At 36.4% G+C, this 15,132-nt stretch overlaps 1 long non-coding RNA gene across 1 annotated transcript; it reads left to right on the forward strand.

Annotated features, from left to right (window-relative positions):
• Positions 1-369: 369 nt before the first annotated feature.
• Positions 370-14,555, forward strand: LOC125175266 (uncharacterized). Its single transcript, XR_007155726.1, has 3 exons — positions 370-491; positions 2,045-2,342; positions 14,509-14,555. It is a non-coding gene; the product is annotated as an uncharacterized LOC125175266 (long non-coding RNA).
• Positions 14,556-15,132: the final 577 nt, after the last annotated feature.

Raw genomic sequence — 15,132 nt, forward strand, 5'->3', positions numbered from 1 at the left:
TTGATGGACATTTAGGCTCTTTCCATAATTTGGCTATTGTTGAGAGTGCTGCTATGAACATTGGGGTACAAGTGGCCCTATGCATCAGTGCTCCTGTATTTTTAAAAATTAGTCTTAATTTGACTATCTTTGGTGGAAATGAAGCTGATTTTAGAGAACTACCTTTCAGTAACACACCTTTGTGTATGTTAGATCCTATTTCTGATTAACTGTCTTTGAATGTTTGTTTGCCTATAAAACTGGACTGGATCCTAAATTCTGATTTCCTCTAGGTCTGGATATGACTATTCAAACTAAGGTTTCCAATTTTCTCCCATTCTCTTTATTTATAATCATTGAGAACTAAAAGTACTATTTTTTTCCTGTAGCCCTGCCACCTGAAGCTAGGCAACTTGAGGTAATATTCAGAGAAAAACTGCCACAATGGCCCTAGACAATCTTCATGCCTGCAGCTGTATGGGCTATTCAGAAAGATCACCAGATACCTACAGGTAATTGAATATGTTTATTCCAGCTGTCCTGATTTGATAGATCAGCAATTGTAAAATCCAGACTGGGATGTTCATGGTAGGGAACAGTCTTCTGGATCAAGGACAATGAAGAGCTAGATACAGTGATGACTCAGCTCTTGTCCATTGCGGAGGACCCCAGAACAATTGGGCAGATTAAGCTGCCAAGATGGCAGCCTATACAAGATTCCAAAACTCTATAATGATTTCAGTACCAGACACAGACTTCACTAAATAGCAACTCTAGTATTCCCTGGAGGTCCTAAGATGAGCAAAAAATGGGACTTAGACACCGTGTTTGCACTAAAGATGGCTAGAAATATAATAAATCCTTATCCCAGAACTTCTTATGGAAGAAATAATTAACCATATTCACCAAAGCACCCATTATGGGTGAGGTGCTACTCCAGTAGATCCAGAAATATATAAAGGTCCCAATCTTCAGAGACCTGTTTTAAAAATGTGACATTTTTGCTAAAAACAATCTTAAACAGCAGCCCCAGCAGTTCTAAAAGCTATACAACTTAGAGGCATCTTTACCTGGCAGACTTTACCATGGTGCCGAAAACAGGTAATTTTCAATATTTGCTGATCTATTTTTTAACATTTTTAATCGGAGTACAGTTGACATGTAATGTTATATGAGTTTAAGTCTACAACATAGTGATTCAACATCTCTATACCTTATGCTTATGACTAGTGTAGCTACATTCTGTCACCATACAATGCTATTACAATATTATTGACTGTATTTCCTATGCTATACCTTTTATCCCCATAACTTACTCATTATACATCTGGAAGCCTCTACTTTCTACTTTCTTTCAACCATTTTTCCCATCCTCCCACTACCCCTTCCCTCTGGCAACAGTTATCTGTATATTTTTGTCTGATTCTATTTTGTCTTACGTTTTTTGTCTGTTTTGTTAACCATAAAAAAAAAGTATGGGATTTTGCCACTTGTGACAACATGGATGGAATTAGAGGGTATTATAGCAAATGAAGTAAGTCAGAATGAGAAAGATAAGTACCATATGATTTCACTCAGATATTTGCTGGTATTTGTGGACACCTTTACAAGCTGAGTTGAAGCTTTTCCATACTATTCAGAGAAAACTTTAGAAGTTGTAAAATTTTTAAGCAAAATAATTTTTAGGTTTGGATTACCTCTAACCATGCAGAAAAACAATGGAGCAGTATTTATGGCAAAAATCACACAAGTAGTGTCCAATCCTTGGGCGTTCAATGGAAGTTACCCTTCCTGAATGCCCTCAACAATCTGGAAAAACAGAAAAAATGAAGTTTGGCAAAGATATGCCGAGAAACCAACTTGGGAAAAAGCCTTACTAATTACCCTGAGGTAAGGTAAGAGTAGCCTCTAGAAGTAGGCTTGGTTTAAGCCCCTGTGAAATGTTATATGGAAGACTTTTTTTGACACTCCTTTCATGACTTGGTGGGGCTCACATTAGAGAATTAGATACTATCAGGTACATTAAGTACATAAATTTACTTCATCAGGTTTATGTACCCCACAGATGTGCTTTTATACCACCTGAATCCTGGAGACTTATTAAAGACTTAGAAGAGCAAGCACCCAGAGAACCAAATCCAACTTTGTTGGACAATACTTTTATGAGGTGCTGTTAACTACCAATTCTTCAGTGAAATCATAAGGGATTTAAGCTGTGGATTCATCACACTGAAGTTACAAAGAATCCACAGGTTCCCTATACCTTGTCAGCAAGGAGAACATCAACAAGAACACTGGTTGGACCAACAAGCCTCTGAGGGACCTAGAACTATTTGGGAGAATTGATCCAAAGAAATCCATCCGTAAGTACAACAAGCTATTTAGTTGCAACAAATCTTCGCTAAGGCTCTAGATAAAACATAGTATAAGCACTATTAACCAAAGTACAAAAATCTTGTTAATTCGGAATGTTGGGATTCAACCTTGAACTAAAGAATATGTATAAATGAGTGAAGAAGGATTCAATTCCTATAATCGTGATCTTCACCCCATTTCAGCAGGAAGTAACTAGAGAGGTCATCACCCAATTGCCTCAAGAATGAGAAATGATGAAAAGAAAGTGGGGGTTGGAAGCCTAACCAAAGGGTTATTTGGATTAAGAAGGGCAACTGCAACTTTTTACCCAGACCTTTTTTTGTTTGCCTTCCAGTTGCCCTCACTCTCCTCCTTTCTGGGATGTGGTTTGAGGCTTGCCTTGTCTTTCTCCTGTTTGGCTGCCTCTCAAATAACCCCTTTCCTTGTTGCATACTTATGCCTCAGTAATTGGCTTTTCTGGACACTGGGCAGATAAACTTTGGTTCCATTACAAGTACTTTGAACCTGGTGTAAGGAATAAGATTGTTTAATATTGTTAGTACTGATATTGTTAGTATATTTTTGAGTGACAATTTTATTTGCTTTAAAATGTCTTTTAAATGTAATAATTTTTAAAGATGACTCACAGTCATGGTTTTGAAGCTAGTCATTTCTATTTCAGTAATTAGAATGCATTTCAAAAAATTTTCAATAAACCACTGAAGCAATTTATTGAAAAATATGTATTAAGTGTCAACAGTATCCAGTATTCTGCATTCTTGAGTTACTGCAACAAACAAAGCAGACAAGTTCTTGCTTTTATGAAATCTATAGTATACTTAGTGGAAAGAGACAAGAACAAAGTAAAACAATCGATAGATAATTTTAAAGAGTATTGTGATCAGAAAAACATTAAGACAAAGTTTTAGAACTGGTAAAGTGAAGTTACTTAGAGTGATACAATATAAAATTACATCACAGGAGTAATTTAGAACTGTCTTTAATGTCTCAAAAGAAATCTAACATTTCAAAAGATGAATAACTTCAATAATAGTTTCAGCTTAATGAGCCTTGTCAAACTGCTTGCTCAGAGATGAAATAACTTACACTCTTACTTTAAAACTCTGATTTGGACTAAAAATTCTATGGCATTCTTTTGGATAACTTTACTAAGGTACCTTGTCATTTAGACCTCAGGATGGGGGAATCAGCAGATCTGGGTTCTAGTCCCAGCCCTATACTAACAAGCTACCTGTCTTTGGAAAATTGTACCATTCAGTTGTAGGGATTTAGTTCCTCTGAATTCAGGTTTTCTCATCTGCCTACTGAAGGGCTAAGCCTAATGATATTTAATGCTTGTTAACATCGAAGGGTTGGGCTTCATCAGCGTAAGATGTTGGGGAAAAATTTTTGGTGAGAAATACAGTACATGAATATCAAAGCACATTGTACAAATTTACAGATACAGAGGATTGAATACTTTTTTTGCAGTTTCTTTTTTTTCCTGCATTATATCTTTTATTTAAAAAAAGTTTTTGATATAATTTATTGTCAAATTGGGTTACACACAACACCCAGTGTTCATCCCAACCAGTGCCCTCTCAATGCCCATCACCCATTTCCCCCCTCCCATACTCCCCATCAGCCCTCATTATTTTCTCTGTATTTAATAATCTCTTACAGTTTGCTTCCCTCTGTCTCTATTTTTTCCCCTTCTCCCCCCAACCCCCGGTCTTCTGTTAAGTTTATCAAGATCCACATATGAGTGACAACATAGGATATCTGTCTTTCTCTGACTGACTTGTTTCACTTAGCATAATATCCTCTAGTTCCATCTATGTTGCTGCAAATGGCATGATTTCATTCTTTCTCATTGTCAAGTAGTATTCTATTGCATATATAAACCACCACTTCTTTATCTATTCATCAGTTGATGGACATTTAGGCTCCTTCCATAATTTGGCTACTGTTGATAGCGCTGCTATAAACATTGGGGTACATGTGCCCCTATGCATCAGCACTCCTGTATCCCTTGAGTAAATTCCTACTAGTGCTATTGCTGTGTTGTAGGGTAGTTCTATTTTTAACTTTTTGAGGAACCTCCACACTGTTTTCCAGAGGGACTGCACCCGTTTGCATTCCCACCAATAGTGCAAGAAGGTTCCTGTTTCTCCATATGCTCGCCAGCATCTGTAGTTTCCTTAGTTATTCATTTTAGCCACTCTGACTTGTGTGAGGTGATATCTCAATGTGGCTTTGATTTGTATTTCCTTGATGATGAGTGACGTTGAGCATAATTTCATGTGTCAGTTGGCCATCTGGATGTCTTCTTTGGAGAAGTGCCTATTCGTGTCTTCGCCTATTTCTTCACTGGATTATTTGTTTTTTGGGTATGGAGGTTGGGGAGTTACCAATTTTGGTAACTAGCCCTTTACCAATTTTGGATACTAGCCCTTTATCCGATATGTCATTTGCAAATATCTTTTCCCATTCCATCGGTTGCCTTTTACTTTTGTTGATTGTTTCCTTTGCAGTGCAGTAGCTTTTTATCTTGATAAGGTCCCAATATTTCATTTATGCTTTTAATTCCCTTGACTTTGGAGATGTTTTGAGTAAGAAATTGCCACAGCTGAGGTCAAAGAGGTTGTTGCCTGCTTTCTCCTCTAAAGTTTTGATTGTTTCATGTCTCATGTTTAGGTCCTTCATCCATTTTGAGTTTATATTTGTGAATGGTGTAAGAAAGTTGTCTAGTTTCATTCTTCTGCACGTTGCTGTCCAGCTCTCCCAGCACCACTTGATAAAGAGACTGTCTTTTTTTCCATTGGATACTCTTTCCAGCTTTGTCAAAGATTAGTTGGCCATACATTTGTGGGTTCTGGGTTCTCTATTCTATTCCATTGGTCTATGTGTTTTTGTACCAATACCATACTGTATTGATGATTACAGCTTTGTAGTAGAGGCTAAAGTCTGGGAATGTGATGCCTCCTGCTTTGGTTTTCTTCTTCAATATTACATTGGCTATTCGGGGTCTTTTTGTGGTTCCATACAAATTTTAGGATTGTTTGTTCTAGCTTTGAGAAGAATGCCAGTGCAATTTTGATTGGGGTTGCACTGAATGTGTAGATTGCTTTGGGTAGTATTGACATTTTAACAATATTTATTCTTCTAATCCATGAGCATGGAATGTTTTTCCATTTTTTTTTCCGCCTTCAATTTCCTTCAGGAGATTTCTATAGTTTTCAGCATACAGATCTTTTACATCTTTGGTTAGGTTTATTCCTAGGTATTTTATGGTGCTTACTGCAATTGTAAATGGGATATTTCTTGCTTTCTCTTCCTGTTGCTTCATTATTGGTGTATAAAAATGCAACCACTTTCTGTGCATTGATATTGTATCCTGTTACCATGCTGAATTCATGTTATCAGTGCTAGCAGTCTTCTGGTGGAGTCTTTTGGGTTTTCTATGTAGAGTATCATGATGTCTGCGAAAAGTGAAAGTTTGACTTCTTCTTTACCAATTTTGATGCCTTTTATTTCATTGTGTCTGATTTCTGATTCTAGGACTTCCAACACTATGTTAAACAACAGTAGTGAGAGTGGACATCACTGTCATGTTTCTGATCTCAGGGGGAAAGCTCAGTTTTTCCCCATTGAGGATGATATTAGCTATGGGCTTTTCATATGTGGCTTTTATGTTTAAGTATGTTCTTTCTATTCTGCCTATCTTGAGGATTTAATTAAGAAAGGATGTTGTATTTTGTTAAATGCTTTTTCTGCATCTATTGACAGGATAATATGGTTCTTATTCTTTTATTAATGTGATGTATCACATTGATTGATTTGTGAATATTGAACCAGTCCTGCAGCCCAGGAATGAATCCCACTTGATCATGATGAATAATTCATTTACATGATGTTGAATTCGATTTACTAGTATCTTGTTGAGAACTTTTGCAGCCATGTTCATCAGGGATATTGGCCTGAAATCCTCTTTTATAGTGGGGTCTCTGGTTTGGGAATCTAAGTAATGTAGGCTTCAATAGAATGAGTCCGGAAGTATTCCTTCCATTTCTATTTTTTTGGAACAGCTTGAGAAGAATAGGTATTAACTCTGCTTTAAATGTCTGGTATAATTCCCCAGGGAAGCCATCTGGTCCAGGACTCTTATTTGTTGGGAGATTTTTGATAACTGATTCAATTTCTTCACTAGTTATGGGTCTGTTCAAATTTTCTATTTCTTCCTGCTTGAGTTTTGGTAGTGTGTAGGTGTTTAGGAATTTTTCCATTTCTTTCAGGTTGTCCAGTTTTTTCGTATAGAATGTTTCATAGTGTTCTCAGATAACTGCTTGTACTATGAGGGATTGGTTGTGATAAATCCATTTTTATTCGTGATCTTACCTATTGGGGTCCTCTCTGTTTTCTTTTTGAGAAGCCTGGCTAAAGGTTTATCATTTTTTTTTCAAAAAACTAACTCTTAGTTTCATTAATCTGTTCTACTTTTTTTTGAGTCTATATTGTTTATTTCTGCTCTGATATTCATTATTTCTCTTCTGCTGGGTTTCAGTTTTTTGTTATTTTTGTTCTGCTTCTAGTTCTTTTAGGTGTGCTGTTAGATTTTGTATTGGGGATTTTTCTTGTTTCTTGAGATAGGCCTGGATTACAATGTATTGTATTTTCCTCTTAGGACTGCCTTTGCTGCATCCCAAAGGGTTTGTATTGTTGCATTTTCATTTTCATTTGTATCCATATATTTTTTAATTTCTTCTTTAATTTACTGGCTGACCCATTCATTCCTTAGTAGGATGTTCTTTAACGTCCATGAATTTGGAGGTTTTCCAAACATTTTCCCGTGGTTGATTTCAAGTTTCATAGCATTGTGATCTGAAAGTGTGCATGGTATGATCTCAATTCTTTTATATTTATTGAGGGTTGTTTTGTGACTCAGTATGTGATCTATCTTGGAGAATGTCTCAGGTACACTAGAGAAGAATGTATATTCTGCTGCTTTAGGATGAAAAGTTCTAAATATATCTGTCAAGTCCATCTGGTCCAGGGTATCATTCAGGGCCATTGTTTCTTTACTGATTTTCTGTCTATATGATATGTCCATTGTTGTAAGTGGAGTATTAAAGTCCCCTGCAATTACCACATTCTTACCAATAAGATTGCTTATGTTTGTGATTGTTTTATATATTTGGGTGCTCCTGAATTCAATGTATACACATTTATAATTTTTAGCTCTTTTTGATGGATAGACCACATAACTATGATATAATGCCCTTCTTCATCTCTTGTTACAGCCTTTAGTTAAAAGTCTAGTTCGCCTGATGTAAGTATGGCTACTCCAGCTTTCTTTTATCTATCCAGTAGCATGATATATAGTTCTCCATCCCCTCAATTTCAATCTGAAGGTGTCCTCAGGTCTAAAACGGGTCTCTTATAGACAGCAAATAGATGGTTCTTGTTTTTTAATCCATTCTTATGCCTTATGTCTTTTGATTGGAGCATTTAATCCATTTACATTCGGTGTTATTATTGAAAGATATGGGTTTAGAGCCATTGTGCTACCTGTAGGTTTCATGTTTGTAGTGATGTCTCTGGTCCTTTGTGGTCCTTGAAACATTTCACTCACAGAGTTCCCCTTAGGATCTCTTATAGATATGGTTTAGTGGTGATTAATTCCTTAAGTTGTTTTGTTTGTTTTTTGGGAAAACCTTTATTTCTCTTTCTATTCTGGATGGCAGGCTTGCTGGATAAAGGATTTTTGGCTGCATATTTTTCCTGTTCATCACATTGAAGATCTTGCCAGTCCTTTCTGGCCTGCCGACTTTCAGTAGATAGGTCTCCTACACTTATGTGTCTGCCCTTACATGTTAAGCCCTGTTTACCCCTAGCTATTTTCAGAATTCTCTTTATCTTTTTATCTTTTATCTCTTTGTTTCTGCATCTTTATCTTTATATCTTTTGCCAGTTTCACTATGATACGTCATGCAGAAGATTGATTCAAGTTATATCTGAAGGGAGTTCTCTGTGCCTCCTGGATTTCAATGTCTGTTTCCTTCACCAGATTGGAGAAGTTCTCAGCTATGATTTGTTCAAGTACACCTTCAGCCCCTTTCTCTCTCTTCTTCTTCTTCTGGAACTCCTATGGTACAGATATTTTTCCATTTCACTGAATCATTTAGTTCTCTAATTCTCCTCTCATGATCCAGATTTTTTTCTTTTACTCAGCTTCCTATTTTTCCATAATTTTATCTTCTATTTCACTTATTCTCCCCTCTGCCTCTTTAATCCTTGCTGTGACCGCCTCTGTTTTATTTTGCACCTCACTGATAGCATTTTTAAATTCATCATTACTATTTTTAGTTCCTTTATCTCTGCAGCAATAGACTCTCTGCTGTCTTCTATGCTTTTTCTCAAGCACAGCAATTATTATGACTATTATTCCAAATTCTTGTTCAGTTATATTGTTTATAACTGTTTTGAGCAATTCTTTAGCTGTCATTTCTTCCTGGAATCTTTCTTGAGGAGAATTCTTTTTCATCATTTTGGCTAGTTTTCTGTCCCTTCTGTGTTTTAAAAGCTTGTTATGTGCCCTGCACCTGCAAGCACTATTATTTTAAAGAGGGGTCATACACTGTCCAGGGCCTGACCCTTCAGGAGGTTTTTGGAGAATGTTACTTGCTGTCTCTTGTTGTGAGTTTGGTTACTTTATCTCCCTACTTGTAGTGATGTTTTGGACCCTGCACCAGGTGAGCTTTGATTTGTTTGTTGAGGTAGCCCATGTTAGCAATTCCACTCCTAGGTATTTACCTTGAGGAAGGGGGAGTTTGAGCAGCCACATTTCAGAGAACCATAAGAAATCTGTGCTGAGAGATGTGGAATCACGAGAAAATCCTAGCCAAGAACAGGGCATTGCTACAGGCAGAGAGAGGCAGAGCCCACAGCCACCAATCACCATGCCGCTTTTCCTTTTCTTTCTTTTGCAGTTTCAAGTTTTTACTTAGATTCCAGTTGATTAACATACAGTGTGATAGTTCAGAAGTAGAATTTAGTGATTTTTCACTTACTTATAACACCTAGCACTCATTACAAGTGCCCTCCTTGATGCCCATCACCCATTTAACCCACCCCACTGCCCACCTTTTCTCCAGCAACCCTGTTTATTCTCTATAGTTGAGAATCTGTTTTTACAGTTTGCTTCTCTCTCCCCCTGCCCATGTTCATTGCTTAAATTCCATATACGAGTGAAATCATATGGTATTTTCTTTCTCTGACTTATGTTGCTTAGCATAATAGACTCTAGCTCCATCCATGTCATTACAAATGGCAAGATTTCATTTTTTGATGGCTGAGTAATAGTCCATTATATATATATATATATATATATATATATATATATTAGTCATATATATATCAAATATATATGTATATATGTATGTATATATGTGTGTGTGTGTGTGTGTGTGTGTATATATATATATTTGATGAATGGATATAGAAGATGTGGTGTATGTACACATACATATCCATTCATCAATGAGGCTTTGGCCCCTTTGCATAATTTGGTTATTGTTGATAATGTTGCTATAAATATTGAGGTGCATGTTCCCCTTCAAATGAGTATTTTTGTATCCTTTGTGTAAATACCGAGTAGTGCAAGTGCTGGGTTGTAGGATAGTTCTATTTTTAACTTAAAATTTTTTAAAGTTTATTTATTTTAAGAGAGAGAACATACATATGAGGGAGGGGCAGAGATGGAAAGAGAGCGTCCCAAGCAGTCTCTGCACTTCCAGATGAACCCAGGGCTCAAACTCACAAAACCACAACAACATTACCTGAGCCAAAAACTGAGACAGACTTTAACCGACTGAACCACCCAGTTGCCCCTATTTTTAACTTTTTGAGGAACCTCTATACTGTTTTCCAGAGTGACTATACCAGCTTGCATTCCTACCAGCAGTGCAAAAGCATTCCCCTTTCTCTGCATCTTCACCAACATCTATTTCCTGAGTTGTTAATTTTAGCCATTACAACAAGTGTGAAGTGATATCTCATTGTAGTTTTTACTTGTATTTCCCTGATGAGTGATGTTGAACATCTCTTCATGTGTCTGTTAGCCATCTGGATGTCTTCTTTGGAAAATGTCTATTCATGTGTTCTGCCCATTTCTTCACTGAATTATTTGATTTTGGTTGTTGAGTTTGGTAAGTTCTTTATAGATTTTGTATACTAACCCTTTTTCCAATATGTCATTTTCAAATATCTTCTTACATTCCATGGACTGCCTTTCAGTTTTGTTGATTATTTCCTTTACTGTGAAGAAGTTTTTATTTGATTCAGTCCCAATAGTCCATTTTTGCTTCTGTTTCCCTTGCCTCAGGAGATACACCTAGTAAGAAGTTGCTATGCCTGAGGTCAGAAAGCACAGGTTGCTGCCTGTGTTCTCCTCTAGGATTTTGATGGTTTCCTGTCTCACATTTAGTTCTTTCATACATTTTGAATTTTTTTTGTGTGTATGGTGTAAGAAAGTGGCCCAGTTTTCCCAACACCATTTGTTGAATAGACTGTTTTCTATTGGATATTTTTCCTACTTTGTCAAAGATGAGTTCACCATTAACTGTGGGTCCACTTCTGGGTTTTCTATTCTGTTCCACTGATCTACATGTCTATTTTTGTGGCAGTACCATACTGTCTTGATCACTACAATGTTGTAATATAACTTTAAAAAGAAAAGCAAAGCTGGAGGCATCACAATTTTGGACTTCAAGATTTCTTTGGCTATTTGGGGTCTTTTGTGATTACTACAAGTTTTAGTATTGTTTGTTCTAGCTCTATGAAAAATGCTGGTGATAATTTGATAATGATTTCATTAAATGTGTAGATTGCTTTGGGTAGTATAGACATTTTAACAATATTTGTCCTTCCAATCCATGATCATGGAATGTTTTCCCATTTCTTTGTGTTGTCTTCAATTTCTGAACAAAGTCCAAGACAATGGGCCTGGTAAGGATAAGTTGTACTTGAAACACTTTTCTGAGGTATAATCAACAGGAATTTTCAGTCAGTCAGTCATAAAGAGGGAGAGGGTTGAGGTAATTTTCAATTACTGAGCTTTCTACCTTGGAAAATGGAACAGTAAATCAATTTTAAAAAATTGAAATCCTACTATGCATCTTTACCAATCACAGTAGTATGAAACTAGAAATCACAAGAAAAAGCCTGGAAATAACACACACACTTGGAGGCTAAACAATGGGATACTAAACAACCAATGTGTCAACAAAGCAATCAAAGAGGAAACTAGTTCCTTTCGGTATAAGGTTACATGGTTTATTTGAGCTTTTTCTTGTTCCTTGAGGTAGGCCTGTATTATTATATGTTTTTTCGCTTAGAATGGCTTTTGCTGCCTCCCAAAGATTTTGGACTGGTTTGATTTTCATTTGTCTCCATATATATATTTTTTAATTTCCTCTTTTAAATTTATTCAGGCTTGTTTTGTGCCCTAACACATAATCTATTCTGGAGAATGTTCCATGTATACCTGAAAAGAATGTGTATAGGGGCACCTGGGTGGCTCAGTTGAGCATCTGACTCTTGATTTTGGCTGAGGTCATGATCTCACGGTTCATGAGATTGAGCCCTGTGTTGAGCCCTTCACTGGCAGCATGGAGCCTCCTTGGGTAGACTATTCTCATTGGTAGGTGTATGTTTCCTACCCCCACCCCCTTTTCTACATGTTAAATTAATCATGTCTTTCCCTTGTGGCTTACAAGGTTTCTGCTGAAAAATCAGGTTTTCCCACGTAGGTCACTTTTTGCTTCTTTTTTTGTGATTTTACAATTTCTTTGTCTTTGATGTTTTAATTATGATGTGATGTGCTGTGGACCTACTTGCATATATCTTGTTTGGAACTCTCAGTACTTCTTGGACCTTGAGGTAGGTTAGTGAAGTTTTCAGCTATTATTTCTTCAAATCAATTTTCTACCCCTTTCTCTATTCTACTGGGACCCCTATAATATGAATGTTTGTTCACTTGATGTTATCTAAGAGATGTCTTGACTTATTCTAATTTAGGCAGAATGGTTCCTCTTAAACTTGCAGTGTTCTTATGTATCCTTTCTTTGGTATCTGGCAGGAGCTATGTTTTTATGTTAGTTATTCTTTTGAATTCTGGCTTTTTCATGAATGAAGAAAATAAGAAGATGACAAAAAAAAATAGAAAGTACAAAAATGAAAACCACAAAGTAAAAAAAAGAAAAAACAAAATTTATAATTTTTAATTCATACATAATACAAAAGATAAAACAACCCATGGTTTATTTTCTATGTTCCAGCACCACACAGGATGGTGTGGGCTTGAGAACTCTGTGCTCACAGTGTTTGCCAACTCACCCTGAGCACCAGATCTGTTGATAATAGCATCTGGACCCCACTCTAGTCTAGGCTTTTAAGGTGGGGTAGTAACAGTTTCCCACCCACTCCACTCCCTGATACCTGGAGCGTGTTCTTGTAGCACTTTGCATTGCTTGGTGTAGTTCTAGTTTTGTCTTTCTTGTGCTAGTTGCTCTTTTAAACTGTGGCTATTTTCCTATTTCCAGAGACAGAGGAATCTATGCCTGGTTGCTCAATGCTATCCCTCCCTATGACCATTCCACTGCTTTGGAGTTTCCTTTGTTACAGTGTCTCTTGTTCTCTTTTGCTATTCTATCTTTAGTTGTGTAGAAGATGTTTTTTTTTTTTTTTTTATTTTTGGGACAGAGAGAGACAGAGCATGAACGGGGGAGGGGCAGAGAGAGAGGGAGACACAGAATCGGAAACAGGCTCCAGGCTCCGAGCCATCAGCCCAGAGCCCGACGCGGGGCTCGAACTCCCGGACGGCGAGATCGTGACCTGGCTGAAGTCGGACGCTCAACCGACTGCGCCACCCAGGCGCCCCATAGTTGTGTAGAAGATGTTTAATGTGCCCTCAATTCTTCTTCAGGAGGAATTATTGTATAGTTATAATGTGGTGTGTTTCATCCAGGAGGTGAGTTCAGGGCCTTCCTATGTTTCCTATGGAAACTGTTCAACTCCATGAATGGCTGTTCACTGAAAAACAAAAGTATCGCTAAACAAGGTTTTAAAAGATGGGAATTACTAGTTTTACTGAGCTTAGTTGCCATACTCACTTGCTATTACATGAACAGGCTTTGTCAGAGCATTTCTCTTAATATCATTTTCACATGGAACTACACTTGTAGAAAATGTTTGATGTTTGTAGGTTTTAATGATACCATTGGCCAATTACATCTGATATTGAACATACAAGTGATTTTTATGCAACATAAGGTTGTTTTTCTTTTGGAAATTAAATGGAGAAATATATTCTTTGTCATATGATCTATTTTGATCTACAAACAGAAATGTATAATTATTTAAAATTTACTGTTAATACTTCAAAGTTGTACTTTTTCTCTTAAAGTCCTGTATTCCCATTTTTAATATAAATTTTTATACTTAAATATTATGAATGCCTTGATGGAATAACCATACCTGCTGTGTGTGTTTGTATGTGTATCTATATATCATTTTATGGAACACATACAAACTTTGATTATAATGTAAAAATGATACTTTGAAAATTAAGGTCAGAAGTGGTGAGATATTGGTGAAAGGGTACAAATTTCTGTTGTAAGATGAATAAGTTCTGGTGATATAATGTATAGCATGGTGATACAATAGTGTTAGGAAGATCTTAAATGGCACCACTACGTATGCAAAATAGGAAATTATGTGAGGTAGTGAAGGTGTTACCTGTCAAAGTTTATATATGCTTTATCAAGTGCTTAAACTTACACAATGTTGTATATCATTTACATCTCAAAAAGGAAAAAAGAAAACGTTATGGTATATGAAAGAAGTCCATAACAAATACCACAAACTACTCCATTTATATGAAGGGTCCAGAATAGGGAAATTCATAGAGAATAAAAATAAAATAGTGTTGGTCTAGAGCTAGGAGGGTAGAGGGATGTGGGTAATAAGTGCTTATGTGTACAGTGTTTCCTTTTGGGGTATTATAAGTGTTTTATAATAGTGGTGATAGTAGTGCAATTCTGAATAAACTAAAATATACTGTACATTTACTTTTTTATTTAAAACATTTTTATAATGTTCATTTTTGAGACACAGGGAGACACAGAATCTGAAGCAGGCTCCGAGGCTGTCAGCACAGAGTCCGGCGCGGGGCTCAAATTCATGGACCGTGAGATCATGACGTGAGCCAGTCAGACGCTTAACCAACTGAGCCACCCAGGTGCCCCAAATATAGTGTACATTTTAAACGGTGATTTTATTGCATGTATATCCTACCACAATATAGCTATTTCTTTAAAAGGAAAATCAGTGGAAGGATAGTTTCTATATATAATAATTTAGTATAAGTTACATTAAAATAAAATTCAAGTTTAATTTTCTTAATCTACCCGTGGCAAAAAGAAAATAGGAAAAAGAGAATGTAACTATTTTAATTACAGTAAACGTCAGAGTTATCAATAATAATGAGGCTTCTAAAAAAAAAAAGAGAATACCAAATGTGTATGCAGTAAGAACATTTAGCTAAATATGGCACGTGAAAATGCATTTATTCTCCCTGTTAAAATGAAGGTAATGTATTGTAATGCATATAGTTCCAAGCAAAGTGTTTGACATAAAAATCATCATTTATTCTGATAGACCTGAATTGGATTGGTAAAAGGGGTCAGATATATGAAATTGAAGAAAGTCAGAAGTACAATGGAGAGTAGCAGTGGGCCA

The sequence above is a fragment of the Prionailurus viverrinus genome, chromosome C2 (genome assembly GCF_022837055.1).
Source record: "Prionailurus viverrinus isolate Anna chromosome C2, UM_Priviv_1.0, whole genome shotgun sequence".
NCBI lineage: Eukaryota > Metazoa > Chordata > Mammalia > Carnivora > Felidae > Prionailurus > Prionailurus viverrinus.